Below are 17,679 nucleotides of genomic sequence, written 5' to 3' on the forward strand. Positions count from 1 at the left end.
AGAATGGGGACACCCAATGTGCAAGTGCTATACATACACTGTCTGACATCACGGCTGCTACCAGGAATATAGAGAGAAGGTGCTGGCAGGATAGTGGTGGCGGGGCATCCTCTTTCTGTGGAGGATGAAACTCTTAGCCCAGCCTGCCTGGGGGACAAATCCTAAAAAAAGGTGCACAGACAATAAGCTCCCAGGAAACACTTGTTCACTTTGTTGGGGGTTGGGGGTGGGGATGATTTGCCCTCCAGGTGGCCTTCTGGAATGGAGGTGGGAAAAGAGGCAAAGAGAAGGGAATTTACAATTGTTGATCAAAGGTAGCCTGGTTAAGATGCAATCTTTCCTTTTTTCCGCTTGTTCCAAGCCTTCATTTGTTTTATTTGTCTTTGAAGAAATCCTGACTGTGATCATTGCTACTTTTCTCTCTCTCCAGGGAACTGACTGGGATTCACTTTAAGACAGTAAATTGTCAGAACTTTTTTTTTTTTCCCCAAAACTTGCAAACTGGTAAAGTGATTTAAATATGAAGAAAGGCCATTGAACTCTTGTGTTTTGTTTTTCCTTTAAAGAGCAGAAAGTGACTGTAAGGAGATCAGAAGGAGCTAACTGGCGCTATTTTATTAATTCTCACAAGAGAACAAAATCTCAAGAAAGAGCAGAAAGTGATAGAAGAATATCAGGCTGCGGCCACAAGTTTCCCAGAACCTTTCATTTCCATACACACACGCTTCATTTTCCACATGAGGTGCTTGGGAATGCCACCTTCCTACTATTGCTTAGACAAAGATGGAAGAATCACAGGACTTTGGTTTCCAGGATTATCAGCAAAAGAAAAGCTATAATCGTGTCCCCTTACAGTGGACACGACAGGCTGTGGAATTTCCTTCATAGCACCTCTACTGCGGTCTTCTGGTGCAGCTGGGAGCGACCTACTTAGCTCTTTCATTACATGGTTTTGCATAGGAAAGAAATAATAAACAAAATGAGAGACTCTGATGTTGCAACCCATCCATGGAGCTCAGCAAGGCTCCTCTGCTTCAAATCCCTAGGCCAGGTTCATGAATTTTGTTTATGTATTCCTTTATTGATACGGTGTGTGGGGCTGAGACGTGAATGAGAAATTAAAGCACAAATTCATCCGAAGGACCCATCGTGGAGCTAGATTAAAACTCGAACCTCTGGGCTTGCCCACACCTCCTGCCACACAAATAACAAGGTCATTGCTAATCACAAACAAAGGCAGCTCTCTTCTCCTTCACGAGGAGAGGTTCGAAAGCGGACCTGAGAATACTTGCATAGTTCAAAACATCACTCCCGACATCCCAAACCAAAACAAAAGCAACTCGCTAAAGAGCCGAACAAACAGAGAAGTCAGCCCCCAGCAAACCCTGGTGAGCTGCCAAATCCAGCTTCTGGCGGCTTGCCTGGTGGGGATTACGTAATCCTAGACAAGGGCTCTCCGCTGATAACTTCAGCCCCCCCTTAGACTCTTGCTCCTGGGAACTGACAGCAAAAATCAGGTGAGAATCTCATTTCCACCGATGTAACAAGGCTGCTGAGTTTTATTAGGTAGATTTGCAAGTGGGGTAGGTAGTTAGAGACGGTGTGGAAGGAAATGCTGTATTTATGAGGTTATAGAACAGACTCCACTTTTCATGCCCTAAACAGGAATTAGAGTAGCCCCCATGTTGACACGCAGACAACCATGCCATCAGTTCTCAGAGGCCAATAAGTGTGGCTATCCAACCCGGGAGGTGCTGTTCGCCTCCTTTGTCTTTCACAGTGGGACAGCAAGTTTACACCGAAGATCTAGGCTCGGGGGAGGGGTGCTCTTCTGGGGATTAGCTCTGGAAATGCTGGAGGTGAGAGGTGAAGTTCGGAAGGTGAGTTTTGTGCCGGAGACTAGAGGCAGTGTTAATGGATGGGCATGGTGACCACAGTGGACAGGATGCTCTGATGTTAGTACCTACAATGAGTCTATAAACTGTTGTTCTAAATTCAATCTCAGTTGGCTGGGCATTAAATACCTGGTGAGTGCTGGCCTGAACTTCAGTGCCTCTAAAGCCTGACCCACACCCTCCCACTGGGTGTTTTCACCTGCAAGTGTCTGATGCTGTCATTGACTCACCAGGGGCCTGCCTCCATAGCTATTTATCCCTAGGATCAAGACCTACATATCCCCTGGTCTCGGTGTTGCTTAGGCGCTACAAGCCACCTGCAGCCATTTAAATGTAAATTAACTGAGATCCAATAAGTCAGACCACTCAGTTTCTCTGCCTCACCGGCCACATCTCAGAACGCTTTGGAACCACATGTAGCCAGTGGAAGCTGTAGAACATTCTGGCCTTATCAGGAAGTTTTGCTGGACAGCATGGGAACTGGACAGCCATGGGACATTCGTGGTCTTAATATGCCCTCCTCCTCGCTGATTGCTCTTACTTCGCCTGGCCCAGGAGGATCTAGCTCAACTTGGTTATTAGAGCAGAAACGCTTTGGTTCCCTCCTGGCTTTCCAATGGGAAAAATTGAATTTCCCTTAAGTACATTGCTGATTTCTGTCTGCCCAGTTACTTGTTCTACTCCTGGGAAGCGGACTTTTACTGACTGTTGTACTAACTGGTTAATTGGGGAAGAATAATTGTGACACCAGTTCTGCTGTCCCTACAGGGCTCTACCCACATGCTGGGGAGGGTGCCAGGGCATCCTGAACACCTTCTGTCTGCCTTTTAAGCCGCTCATCATCTTGCTTCTTATGGCGAGAGTCAGCACAGCATAAAATCATTCATATATTCATAAGAGAATGAAAGCAACTTCTGAGGTTGGGCACAGGTGCAACATCAAGGACACAGGGAACAGCATGAGCAGGTGACATAGGCCATTTATCTGCTGTTTTTGCAGCCAGCACCTATCCCTTAGGTCACACCTATGACTGCATGTGGGTAGGAGACCTCTCTGACCAGCGGATGAAGGAGTTAAAGGCCACATTTGATTTACAGATGAGTTGACTCTTCTGTGGCTCTAAGTTGAAAATGGCCTGCTTCAGTACAGCTCCACTCAGGGGTAACCCTGAAAAAAACAGTGAAGATATTTGGGGAGGATACATGGCCATATGGTTTATGTAGAAAAAGAAGTAGTATACAGTAAAAGAGCCAGGAAGCCCGAATTCAGTGATAAGAGGCGTGTTTGGCTGATGATGACCTGGAAGGAATAAAGGAATAAAGAACTCTGGGGAAGAAGTATGTGGAATATGATGTGTGACAAGCTTTGTGTTTATACAGCAAGCCTCTGGCATGAAAGAAGCACCAACTAGGCCAAGTGGCTTGGTCACCTGACACCAGTCACAAGCTACATGCCATCATGACAGAGTGGAAGTTATGCATGACCCAACACCATGGAACTCTTCTTACTAAAGCTAATTTACCACTGATAAATATCCAGACGTCTAGGACCATCAACACTCTGCCACTGGCTTGGCTCCATCCCTGATGGAGATCAACCTTCCAGTTGGTGGCAGATGATTACATTGGACACCTTCCATCTTGGAAGAGTCGGTGATGTGTATTGACTGAGTCAACATGTACACTGGGCACCAAGACTGTCATTTTTTTCCTAGAGGCATCTGTCAACATGACTATCAAAGGGCTGCAGAGTGCCTGGCTCATGACCCAGGAGTCTATTTAGCATTACAGTGGACTGAGGAACCTGGGTAAAGTCAAGGAGGTGTAGCAGTAAGCCCATGATCATAGTCCCCATAGCCTTTTCACAAACTGCAACACCCAAATGATGAAGTCTGATAAAGTGGTGAAACATTTTTTTAATTACTAGTGAGGACACAGCTTAGAGATGGACCTCATCCTCTATGACACAGTGTCCATCCCCAGTCAGTAACAATTTTATGGACAGCTTCTGCATAGGTAACATTGTGAATATGGGAACCAAGGAACAGAAACAGACATGGCCCTGACATACCTGACCCACCAGGTAAACTATCGGGAATATGCATGTGTTTGTACGTGCATCTGCCTTGTTATGTTGGGAAAACACTACTGTTTCCTTGAAGTCATCCACTTACCATCTTTCTGACCCCTCTTCTGCATACATTCCCAAGCCTTTGGGGGAGGGGTGTGATATAGACATCCCACTTAGGGCTAAGAACTCTGGTCCCTTATTCTTAGCACATTGACCATTGTAGATCTCTGTGTTAACTGCCATCTGATGAGGGTTGAAAGATTCACTGATTTATGTGCATAGCAGTAAGTCATTAGGAGTCCATGTAATACTACATGCATTCAACAATATTTATTAAAAATTTTGTGTATTTGTGTGCACACTCAAATGCACATGCTTGTGTACCTGGTTGTGTGTACATGTACCATATGCATGCAGGTGCCTAAAGAAGGCATGAGATACTCTGGAAGCATGGGTTCTGGACCCTCTGCAAGAACAGCATGAGCTCTTCGTCACTAAGCTATCTCTCCAGGTCCCCATCTTTATTTTTTGAGATAGGGTTACTTGAATCTGAAGTGTTTGCTGTGATGGGTATTCTTGGTTATCACCTTGACTATATCTGGAATGAACTACAATCCAGAAATGGAGGGCACACATGTAATCTGGATCTTGAGCCTAGAAGACACAGGCTTTTCATCCAGATCTTGGGGCAGGAAAACCTTTAATCTGGGCCACGCCTTTTGCTGGGATCCTATATAAGGTCATGGAAGAAGGAAAGGTTCTCGTTGTTGTTGTTGTTGTTGTTGTTGTTGTTGTTGTTCTTGTTCTTCTTCTTCTTCTTCTTCTTCTTCTTCTTCTTCTTCTTCTTCTTCTTCTTCTTCTTCTTCTTCTTCTTCTTCTTCTTCTTTTTAACCTGCATGTCTTGCTTTGTCAGCACATCCATCCCTTCACTGCCATTGGAGTCTACTTCTTTAGTACTCCAGCATATACGAAAGACCAGCTGAGGTACTCAGCCTTGTGGGACTGAGCAGCTACTAGATTCTTGGACTTTCCATTCACACCTAGCCATTATTGTTGGACTGCAGCCTGTCATTCCAATAATATATATAATTATTCCAATATATATTCCAATATATAGATAGATGGATATAGATAGATAGATAGATAGATATAGACATGGATAGATAGACAGATGAGAGAAAGAGAGAGAGATCCATTGCATACGTTCTATGAATGTAGAGAACCCTGACTAATACACATACATTCAGCTAGACTGGGTAACCAATGAGAGGTTGGCCTCTCTTCATTACCTTCCCAAAGTTCTGGGGTGACAAGAGCACCCTTCCCACACCTGGCTTTTTTTTTGTGAGTTCTGGGGATCTTGATTTCCATCCTAATGCTTGCACACTAGGCACTTTACCAACTGAAATACCTCCCCCCAATATCCTTATGCTTATTTTTAATTTTTAATTTTTAAAATTTTACATGTATGAGGATTTTGTCTGCATGTATTTATGTGCACCATGTACACATGCCTGGTACCTGTGGTGGCCTGAAGATGATGTTGGATCCCCTGGAACTAGAATTATAGATGATTGTCAGTCACCTTATGGGTTCTGGAAATTGAGCCTGGGTCCTCTGCAAGAGCAGTAAGTGCTCTTAACTTCTGAGCTATCGCTCCAGCCCTCCATTTTTTTTTAAACTTTAATTTAATTGTAGATTTTTTTTTCTGACTTTAAGAGCTTCTGAAAGCTTAAGCTTTATTGAGATGGTATTTTCCATGTCCTCTTGTGTGGAAAAAACTGAAACAGATTTCAGATTAGAGACCACACACCTCCACAAATAAGTAGAACCTACTGTTCCAGTTTCCTGCAGTTCAAACACTTGGGACCCACAGTCCATTCCTTTTGGTAATTTTTTCATTATTAATGTATTTTAATGCCAAGGATGTTTTACAATATCGTCATTTCACACAGTCACCCTGAAATAAATAGAAAGTTATTTTTCCATGTCACGTGAGCACAGTGAGGCAACAAGTGACTTTCAATGAAATCACCCAAAATTTAATAGGATAAAGACTTTTGGGGTGCCTTTACTTTGTCTAATCACAGTTCTTGATCATTTGGGGTTGGACTCTACATTTTTTTAAACAAACGAATACTCTTATCCATCGACTACACTTTGAAAACTTTTAATTATGTGTATGAATAAATGAGAATATTAAGTGCAGAGTTGTTTGTAATTGTAATAAAGAAGGCAAAAACTTAATAGGGACTAAATAAACGGTATTTTTTTACAATGACATGGAACACAGTTGTAAAACCAGTGAGGTGAAAATTCAAGTGCTAACATGGAAAACCTTCAGGATACACTGTTAAGTGCAAAAGGCGATTACAGAATGATGAATGCATTATGACTATCTAACTAGGGCTACTTATGCAAATGATAGCCAATGGAAATGCACTGAGTTTGGTGAGAGGAACCAGAATACACAGAGTGCCTGATGCCCATCACTGCTCATTTCTTCTGGCTTTGCTGTGTCATTTCTGTCTCCCCATTTCCCTCCACTTTCCTCCCCAGTCACTGATCTGTAGGAGTTAAAGATAGAAGCCAACTCTACCTCCTATGAACTGTGTGTGTTTCCTCTCATTAACAACCAGTTGAACGCAGTTGATTAACAACACCTCCAATCCAGACTGCTAGTTAAAGTGTCAAAATAAATGGATCCATTGCCTGCACCCTGGCTCACAGGACCCCATTGATGAATAATTAATTGAGCAGAAATATGATGTGTTAGATGGAAATCTGCCTGCCTCGGAAGCTTGAAGATAAACCACAATTTGGTAGAGCTAAAATAAATACATATTTGAATAACAAATATTTTACAGTGCAGATTAAATAATAGAAATATAGTGTTTTTACTAAGGAAAGCACCAGTGGCATTATCCTTTGTGTCGTTATTAGAGCATGCAGAGTGCTTAAGTTGAAACATTCCAGTCTCTGGGAGCTGATTGCTTTTGTATCAGGGGAGGACTGGACAGTTATTTCCTGGTGACCCATTTAGAGACAGCGGAGATGTCTATTTCTCTTTCATTTGGGAACTGCCCTATCTTCTCTGGTATAGTAGGATTTAAATATGTGGATTCTCTGGTAGTCATAGTTCTGTGATGGGCACAATTATCATGGGTGGGGTAGAAGTGGCTGACAGCGCTGAAGGGGCAGTGGAGCTTTGGAGCTCCGGGCCATGGTTTAAGGAGGAGCCCAGTCTTGCAGCACATGGCAGTAAAAGCAAATGAGAAATGAGGACAAGAGGAGAGCATTTTCTGCTAGATGGAGAACCAGGAGTGAGGTTACCAGATGATACAGGAGATCTAGTTAAATTTAAATTCCTTATCGACAATGAATACTTGAAAATGTAATTATATAGAAGATATTCCACAGGCAAACATATTAAAAGTTATTCATTGCTTGTCCAGAATTCAATTTGAGATTTAATTGGGTGTCTCATCTCTCTCTCTCTTTTTTCTTTTCTTCTAATGTTGAGTATCAAACTGAGGACCCTGGGTATGTGAGAGAGAGAGACAAATACTTTATTACCAAACTATGTATTCAGCTTGCACTTTGCTCTTTTTAGTTTTTTTGAGGCAGGGTTTCTCCGTGTAACAGCTCTGGCTGTTCCAAAACTAACTTTGTAGATCAGGCTGTTCTTGAACTCACAGAGATCCTCCTGCTCCTGACTTCCAAGTGCTGAGATTAAAGGCGTACCCCACCATGCCCAGTGCACCTTTGAATTTTTATTTGTTAAAAAATCTCAGCACTCTGGGAGGTAAAGGCAGGCAGATCTCCATGAGTTTGAGAGCAGCCTGGTCTATCTACAAAGTGAGTTACAGAGCAGCCAGGGCTCTGTAGAGAAACCCTGTCTCAAATGGAAAAGAACCCCAAATGTATTGGTTATATAAGAATATATGCAGAATATTTAATTTGACAATACTGTATGAAGTTGGAAGTGAATTGTTCTGTTTGTTCCTTGTCTTTACTGACTCCAAAATAATAAATCATGACCTATATTTTGAAATCAAAGTGTTGATATTGAATCAATTTAGGGATTAATTTTCTAAAAATTGGAGCACCTTGTACTGAGACAGATTGTCTCCAGTGTGTCTCTGCGTCAGCAAAACTGTTTTATCAACACTTGGAATCAGTAAGAGCCAGGGAGACTATTCTAAAACACAGGGACATATACCTGAATGGGATTCTCCACAGGCTTTTCCTCCTTTCTTCCTAGCCACTTCCAGGGACTATCATAACACTCACAATATCACCACCTAATACATAGTTTGACAGATCCGTGGGACTTACTGTCTCTTCCTGGGCACTCCTAAAACACTTCAGGATGTTTCCCAGTCTTTACACGACTGGAAGTCATCCACTAGAGAAAGGAAAAGAACAGCATGGATGCTAAGGTTCACTTATGTAAATCAAGAAATGATAAACATAAATACACTTATCTTATTAAACGCTATCCTTTATGTTGGCTTAGGGCTTGAGCGACCCTCTTGTGTGTTTACTTTGGGAAAGGGACTAGCTAATGAGGACAGGTGAGGAAGACATCATTTTCCTGTGAGGAGCACTGAGGAGGCACTGCCTGGAGTAGGAAAGCCACTTCCCGTTTCTTTCAGGTAAATGGTGATATTAACTTAAAGGTGAATGCTGAGGAAGCCTCTAACATTTACTTTGGGAAGCATCACTTGTCCTTGATGGCATTCTACCCACTTCAAAGTTCATGTTTAAGAAAACCATCTTTGAAAGGACCTAGAGCCGTGGGTAACCTGTGCTTGCTAGTGAGTGTCTCAGGTCATTTTCCCAAATGAGGGGGAAATTACCTAAGATGACTTGTTACCCACAAATCCTTTGGCAAGCTTTGACTATTAAACAATCAGAAGAAAACCAACCTTGTACTTCTCCTTTTGATAACATCTTGAACTAAAAAAAATAAAAATTAACAATTCATGAACCAACAATGCTAAGTAGCAGTGTGGTGGTTTCAATAAGAGTGACTCTATAGGTTCACATATTTGAATACTTAGACCCCAGTTGGTGGAACTGTTTGGGAAGGATTAGGAGGTGTGACCTTGCTGGAGGAAGTGGGGGGTGGACTTCTAGGTTTCAAAAGCCCACACCATTCCCAGCTACCTTTCTCTCTTTCTGCCTCACACTTAGGGATACAGATGTAAGCTCTCAGCTACTGCTCCAGGGCTGTGCCTTCCTGCTTGCTACTGTGTTCTCTGCCATATGGTCATTGACTTACCCTCTGAAACTATATGCATCTTTTTTCTATAAGTTGCCTTGGTCATGATATCTCTTCCTAGCAATAGAAAAGTAACTAAGACAGTTGGTAATTTTATGGAGTTCAGCAAAGACTTCTTGGCATTTCTTTGTTTTTTAAAAACTTTGTGAAATGTCCTTTTAGCAATAATTGCATGAGTGAAGGATACCTTTTGGGTGGGTATGAGGGTGTATGCCTATAATCTCAGTACTTGGGAGGTGGAGGTGGGAGTGTCTGGATCATTCTCAAATACATAGCTAAGTTCAAGGCCAGCCTGGGCTACATGAGATATTGTCTCAAAAAAAACAAATGACACATTTTAATTTATGAACTATAACCCAGTATTTCTAAGTGGGAGTGAGGAGGCTTAGCCCACACTCCTGATGGTTTCTTCCCAGGGAATTCAAATCCGAAATTCAGACATTTTGGCCTTTGTTCATCTCCCCTGAGAAAAAAAGGGAGTACACGAGATTACCTACTTGGTGAGCTTTCCTTTTGTCTCTGGGCTTGTCACCTACAGTGGTCTCTTCTGTTCCCACAGCGGAAATCCCTATACTTCACTGCTCAGAATCTATGCAGAGAGACAGGCTCCGTATTACAATTTGTTGACAGATGGGCTTTTGTTCTGAGTGATGCTTCAGAAGCTCTGTGAGCATGCAATTTCCCCTCTGCTCTCAAACTGTGCTCAGCACTGCCAAATTTCAAATGCTGATCACACTCAAAGGTTGCATACATTGGATCTTTTAGTAGGGGATGGCTACCATTATCAATATGAACAGTTCAGATTTTGCACTCAGGATACTTGGGTAATTTGATAGTCAGATAGAAGCATCGATGCTGTCTTTTTTAACATGTGAGGATGTGGTAGTCTATTTGTTCCTGTGATTATTTTGTTTTAGGCTATATACTTGATGTTGGGAAGGAACTAACAGTGTTGTTGTGTGTTTGAACTCCCTGCTTGCTAATGAGAAGTGTGTTTCCCCAAAAGCACTTCAGAGTCTGCCTTTTAAATAGTGTAGGATGATGTACCGAAAACCCATTAAAGGTATCAGTGCCTGACCAAGAATGAGCGTTAGAGGTGCTTCACAGGCCCCTTGTACCTGTTCCCAATCCCCGTTCCTTTCTGTTACCTGCCTCCTTGACCTTCCGTCAGACTTGCATCTGCAACTTCATGGAAGTGCGATCATCTAGTGTCTGCTTTTGGTGTCTGGCTGCTCGTAGCGAGCACCACTGTTGTTTCTCAATCCTGTAAATAAATACTGCTTGCACTGCATACTAAAACAATTACTGGGAAGGAAACGAGGCAGGCAGAATGGGAGGAAGGAAGGGTGGGGAAGGGAACAAGGGGGAGAGTGGGTTGTAGGTACTCATTGTCCGTATCTATTTTCAAGGTGATGCAGCCCATAAAAGTTTGGGGAGAGGACACACAAGCAGGCAGTGGCTATCTTGAGGACTTTAGTTAGAGAGGAAATAAACAGATCTGGACAGAAATCTTGCTGAGCTGCCTTGTTGGAGTTGTGAGTGGAAGCTGTTGACACGTGGTTCTTTTTCCCCTGTGAACCTTAAGTGGGCTCCAGGGAATTGGCTTGGCTAGACTTTATGGTCCTGCCTTGAACACCTTTGTCTTGGTGTTGTGGTTTTATACTACAGTTGTCTACCCATGGTCTGAAACAAGTCTCCGCTGGGACTGTTTTTCTCCCTGATTTTCAATGCAGTCGTAGATAATGGAGGGAAAGATGGTATGTTAATTCTTTATTCCTACATGTCCTCTTTTTAATCTTTTAAATAAGTGAGTCCATGTTTGTCATAGTCTTATCCACATGATGGGAAAGGGCTTAGTCTAAGCCCCTCTAATGCCTCCCTAAGACTTTTCACCTGCTGTCATATGGACACACTGACTCTTCTCCTCCAGGGTCCAGTGATTTTCATCATCTCTATCATTCAGAAAGCAGGAGGAAGTGAGGGTGCAGTTAAAAAGTATAGAGTGAGGAAGATAGAGTTCGAATCTAGCTGTTGGGTTCCCAACCTAATGTCATTCATTCTATTTCATTTTATGGGTGAAGCACAGTGGTCATAGCTTATACCCTTTAAATTTTCAGATGAAGAAATGGCCATTACACAACTCCTCTAGGGATTTCTCTCTCTGTCTCTGTCTCTGTCTCTGTCTCTCTCTGTCTCTGTCTCTCTCTCTCTCTCTCTTTGTCCCTTTTTCTTTTTGCAGAGGGGGATAGTATCAATTTTCCTTATGGAATTTATTGCTATATATATGTGTGTGTGTGTGTGTGTGTGTGTGTGTGTGTGTGTGTGTGTGTAATTTATATATATATTTTTTTAAGACAGGGTTTCTCTGTGTAGTTTTGGTGCCTCTCCTGGAACTCACTCTGTAGACCAGGCTGACCTCAAACTCACAGAGATCTGCCTGGTTCTGTCTCCCAAGTGCTGGGATTAAAGGCGTGCGCCGCCACCACCGCCCAGCTATTGTTATATTTTTTACTCTTCAATATATTCTGTATACTTTTAACCATGTAATAATATCATGAAGCCTAATTGAAAGTCCCATAAGTACATATACATGGATTTTTGCTTGTGGAACAGTTATGGTCCTTGCTGTTTACCTTAGATGAACATTTGCATTAGATTCTTGCATATCCTTTTATTATATAAAAGCAGGTGCAAACATATATTCTATAAGCTTCCATTTAACATAAAGGCAGTCTAAAATCTATTCTGATCAAAATCTCATTTTTTTTCTCTCCTATCAGTATACCCTGGAGCTCTGGAACTCTTTCTACACCAGCACTGAGATTTCTGTGTCTCTTATACAGCAACATAGTATTTTTTTTTACAGTGGATGATCTACTATTGTTTTTTGCATCAGTTTCCATTTGATGAATTTCTGGATTACTTCCTCTTCTGCAAACAAATAATCTTGCACAAATGTCACTTTGTGGCTGAGCAAGTCTTGCCATAAGATCTACAACTGAAAATGAGGTTTTTGTGGTTAGGAGTGATTTAGATTATGCTGCCACACTGTCCTTAAAGTGACTGTCCCAATGTAGCAGATGCCACGGGGAGGCCCTGCCTTTCTCTTTATAAATGTTGACCATTTCTCTGACCTGGAGACCCTGGGAGAAGGTCCAACTTTCTAGGCATTTCTCTATCTTTTCACTAACCCCCACTCAACTCTTCTCTGAGCTTTCACTGACATCTTTGAGTATGGGTTCTTGGTTCCTCCTTTTTTTTAAAAAAAAAAAAATTATTTATTATACACGCAGTGTCCTGTCTGTATGACATAAGAGAGCACCAGATCTCATTACAGATGGTTGTGAGCCACCATGTGGTTCCTGGGAGTTGAACTCAGGACCTCTGGAAGAGCAACCAGTGCTCTTAACCTCTGAGCCATCTCTCAAGCCCTTCTTTGTTCTTTCTTGGTACTTCTTCTGTACTTATAATCAAGGACTTCAAAAGTTAAACTTGTTGGCTAAAGAGGAATGTAAATTAATAGTTTGACATTGTGCTGAGGAAGTGACTTGGAGGTTTCAAAAAGTGGTTACATCTCTAACGATTCTATATAAGTTGACCTGTTTTTCATCGATGGTGTTGTCTTCGCAATATTTATTCATTCAGCATCTACCATGTGTGAGGCAGTATCAGAGGGGCTTATGACAGCTCTATGAGTGAAACAGATAAAGCTTCTTGTTCATATGAGGCAAGAGTAAGTAGTAACTATTACAAAAAATGAATTGGTATATTAGGGTTCTTACCAGAACACATCCAGTAGGATAAAGTATGTGTAAAGCAATACAATTGGGTATGGAGGGCTAGGAATGTTTTGAGGGCCCTTGCAGGATTCAGATTCAAGCTAGACTCTTTAACAAGATTCCAAGGCATTTCTTAGAGACTTGCAAGCGATATGCCATTCAAATGCTTGGAGGATGTCACAAAGGGATTAGTCAGGGCAAAGTTCTTATTGTAGGATCATGCCTAGAATGTGGGCAGTAGAGCAGTAGGCCAGTGAAGGATGACAATAAGAGGTGAGGTCAGAGAAGCATCCAGAGTCAAATCATGTAGTGACTTGTTGGCCATCGTTAAAACACAGAGTTTGCCTTTAGGTGAGGTGAGGAGGCATTACGGGACTTTCAGCAGAAGGGAGACATGGTATGTCTGATACTTTGATTCATAATTTTGGTTGCACTGTTAAAAGCAGGCAGTAGGGGAGCAGGGAGAGTGAAAGGGAGGCCAGTGAGGAAGCAATTTCATTATGTCAAAGGATGGTGGGGTCTTGTGATGCTACAACAAACTGGCTGTAGTCTGGATGTGTGCTGGTGGCCATGTCAGAGGAACAGCAGGTGGCAATGGACTTCAGGGTGTCAGCCCACCAGGAGGAAAATCCCTCATGGGTGAATCTCAGATAGGCAAAGCCAGGAGACCACAGGCCCCAGAGTATCTTTTGCTTCTGCTGTGCTTTTACATGGTTTGCCGCTGCCATCTTCCTCTAGTGTCTGGCATGGTGTGAATGGGTGTTGGGAGATCCCCACTGCCTGTGATGTAGTATGTTTATCTCATGGAAACATCTCTTTCTACTGGGCATTTTTACCTGCAGATTATTATGGAGATGATTCCTTCCTAAGCTGTGGAATTAAATTCTTCTAACTTTAACGTTGGAAGATGTGTTCACAGGTTTTGGTGTGCATCATTAGCTGAAACAAAGTTTTAAAATAATTTCAGGTTAGATCAGATGTTTTGATAATAGCTTTGAGATGAAAACCACCCAGAAAACAATCTAAAGTTCACAAGGACACATAGCTGAGTTATAGATTCATTAGGTTAGGGTCAGAAATACAAAGCAGCCCAATTGTTGCTAGCTAATGTACTTTTCCTTGCTAGGTTTGGTTGGTGAACAAAGGCAAAAGATTAATTCTTTGTGCTCAATTTTGCCCTCAATCTCCTGATATAAGAAACTATTGAGGAATGGGTATGTACCCTAAAGATTTAAAGTAGAGCAGACTGATTCTTTTTCATATATGGAAGTGTAGGTTTGTGATTCCTTTAAGAGTCATTATAAGATTACCTTCTAAGATAATTAATAAAGTAATTGGCCCTTTCTTTGTAACTGCAAAACTGCAACCTGCCAGTCAAAGACCTGACTGAGAAAAATATCTTGCTTGCCTACACAGTAAATCTATAACAAGTTGCTTCCTAATACACATATGAATGTCTGTGGGTTCTTGGGATAATTTGTTTTTCACCTGTTAGTACATAAACTGTTTAATCATGTAAGGGAGATGAAAAGCATGTTTTTACTTGTATTCATTATAATCATTCACTTAAAAAATAGAATGTAACCACATTGTAATTCCCATGTTACCTGAAAAACTTTATTGGTGTATATAAGCTGTAGAAAAAAAAAGTATACAGTAGAAAGAACACAGGAAGAATACAGAAGAACAAGAGAAAAATGAAGAATAAAGAAGGAAACCATCAAGAAAGAGCGTGAATGTCTTTTTCCTTTAACTCCCTCAGATAAAAAAGCCTAGTAAGCACACACTCTGTGGATTTCCTTTGAACCCTGTGGGGCTGGAGGCTGGCCCCCAGACAGCGATAGATGTGTAAATATAGCAGATATGGGATGTGATTGAAGAGACCCAGACCGATGTTAATGTTTTGGTGTGAGATACTTGAAGAGTCTGTTTCTAGTGTCTGCGATGGAAAAGGCTACAGAAAGAACAGAATAAAGTTTTTCAGAGAATTCAATATTGAGCATGCAAAGGACAAGGTATCTACTAGACAAACGGAGTAGAGAAACTGAGTCCGAGGTTTGAAGAGCATTCTAGCGGAGGTAAGCTTCCAGAGTTGTCTGATACAGATGGCATTTAAGAGAGTGGAAACCTTACAAAAGCAGTGGTGGTAAGCTGAGAAAAGATTCAAGGACTGTCTCTGGGACAACCTAACACTAAGAAGTAAAGAAGAGGAGGAGGAGCCAGGGAAGGATACAGAGGAGGTTTCAGGGAGGTGGGGGAGGGGGAGAGTTTGCGGTGCCCTAGAAAGAAAGCACAGAGAGGAGAAGAGACAGGCAACCACATCAGACATTGTTCATGGGTGGAGGGATGTGGAAACGGAATTAGAAATTAGATTCACCACTGACATGGCCCAAGGCAACCTTGACTAAAAATAGTTTTAGGGGCTGAAGAGATGGCTCAGTGATTGAAAGTTCTTGCTGCTGATGCAGGGGACTCATGCTCCAGTCCCAGCACCCATAACAGCTGTCTCACAACAATGCGACTCCAGTTCCAAAGGTTTGGATGCTCTCCAGCCTCCATGGGCACCTGGGCACACATACGTAAGACAAAAATAAAATCAAATTTTGAGGAAATTATTAGTGGAGTCGTGATGGGAAACAGTATGAAAAACCCAACCATCGAATGAGCATTGAAAACTCGGTGTTGTCATCTGCTCATGCATTTGTCTGGTTTTTATTTAGAGAGGGTGATGGTACCTTTAGGAAAAGGGAATCTTCTGCCTGCAATATACTTTTTGAGTTACAAGGAAGGCTGGCTGCGTTTCCTACATTGGCCTCTCCTTTCAAGCCTGGCTCATCCCACTTCCTGGAACGGACCCTTGTTTTCCTTATTCAAAAGTTCTGGCTTGTGGTATAGCTCAGTGGCAAAGTACGTGCTTAGCATGCATGAAGTCCTGGGTTCAATTCCCAGCACTGAAATGAAGCCAGCACATGCCTGTTACTCTTACCTCCCTATGCCTACGCATTTAAAGCACTCTATGGCAGAGGTAAGTAGCCATTTGAAAAGATATGCCAATCAATCAATATTTCTATTATAGATCTTAAACACAAAATAGTTGATGGCTTTTAATAAAACTTTGCTACACACACACACACCCACACCCACACACACACACACACACACCCCACACACACACACTTTTACCTCATTCAGTGGTCACAGAAGTCCTTGAGGAAGATGAAATGACTTATTTGGTATGAAATGTCCAGCAATTTAGCACATTAATTTGATTGCCTAGGGAAAAGAAACGAGAGAACATTATGTATTGTCCTTCTGGAAGACTTGCTTTCTTTCTGTTTTACAGAGAAAGAGCTCTAAGCCCAAAGGAGAGAGAGACTGTCTCTCCCATCCCATCTTGTTGCATTATAATCCTACAGATTGATTGGAGAGGCATGTGTTAGTTCCTAAGGAGTCTAAACCTGTGCATCCCAATAGACTCAAAATAAGAAAAGGAACCTCCAGGAGAGCATTGCTCATTCCCACTCCCATCCCAAGCAGATTTTATTTTTCTGGACTTGTTCTTTCAGTCACCTACAATGACTGGTCACATTGTAAACACTGGAGAACATTTCTGGAAAGACCATAAAGCTACTAGATTGTCTCTCCTGCTGAGGACCCCGGGGCATCAGTCATGGTTCTGTTGAGAGAGACTGATTTAATAATATACCTCACAGGACTATTCTCATTCTGAAATGACATAATGCATATGAAACTCATTTGAAAAGTGTAAAAACAGGAGTTGAAATAATAAAAGAACAAAGAGCATTGTGATTATGATGATGTCAGAAGGCCCCGCCCCAGAGCAGTCAGAGCTGTCAATGACAGTGCAGAAATTCTCTGCAAGACTCCAGGGTTTTCACAAGATCTCAGCAGATGTGCTTAAAACTACCTTCTTCTTTTTTTTTTTAGTCAGGGAAACAGAAGAATGAAAGGAGTCAGGAGTGCCTATGTGGACTGGATGTTTTCTCAAATATACTCTCTCATATTGTTTGTACACAGACACACACACAAACACACAATAGACACACAAATGCATGAACGGTGTGTGAATGTCAATAGAAGGAAAAGTCTAATCAAAGCATAGCTGGAATTCTGCCACATAGATTTGGGTTCAGAGATCTTAGCTCCCAACTTCACACAGAAAGTGCTTAAGACTTCTAAAAGTTTCCCAAGTTTCCAAAGGCTATGCAATTTCTTACCATTTCTAGTGTTGGGTTTCTGTTTTATTTCATTTCTTTTCTTTTCTGTGTTTTTTGTTGTTGTTTTATTTATTTTTATGTGTATGGTTGCATCAGTTTCTGTGCATAGCATGTGCATAGGCACCCGCTGAGGCTGGACAAAGATACCAGATTCCCTGGACCTGGAGTTACAGATGGTTGCAGGTGCTGGGAACAGAACTCTAGTCCTCTGCAAGAGCAGTAAGTGCTCCTGACTGCTGAGCCTTCTCTTCAGTCCTATTCTATTTCTTACAGTGGAGAGGGACTTGGTCTTCCCTGTCTTTAACATGCTACACTATTTATCCCCAAAATATCAAATAGGTGAAGATTTGGTGTGACCGACTCCATGTCATAGCCACCAGGCCAGCTCTAAGCACCTAAGATAGGATGGT

At 41.9% G+C, this 17,679-nt stretch overlaps 1 long non-coding RNA gene across 1 annotated transcript; it reads left to right on the forward strand.

Annotated features, from left to right (window-relative positions):
- The first annotated feature begins 1,456 nt into the window (after window positions 1–1,456).
- LOC118594890 lies at window positions 1,457–12,599 on the forward strand. Its single transcript, XR_004946423.1, has 3 exons — window positions 1,457–1,517; window positions 2,664–3,977; window positions 12,033–12,599. It is a non-coding gene; the product is annotated as an uncharacterized LOC118594890 (long non-coding RNA).
- The last annotated feature ends 5,080 nt before the right edge of the window (window positions 12,600–17,679 follow it).

The sequence above is a fragment of the Onychomys torridus genome, chromosome 13 (assembly GCF_903995425.1).
Source record: "Onychomys torridus chromosome 13, mOncTor1.1, whole genome shotgun sequence".
NCBI classification, from domain to species: Eukaryota; Metazoa; Chordata; class Mammalia; order Rodentia; family Cricetidae; genus Onychomys; species Onychomys torridus.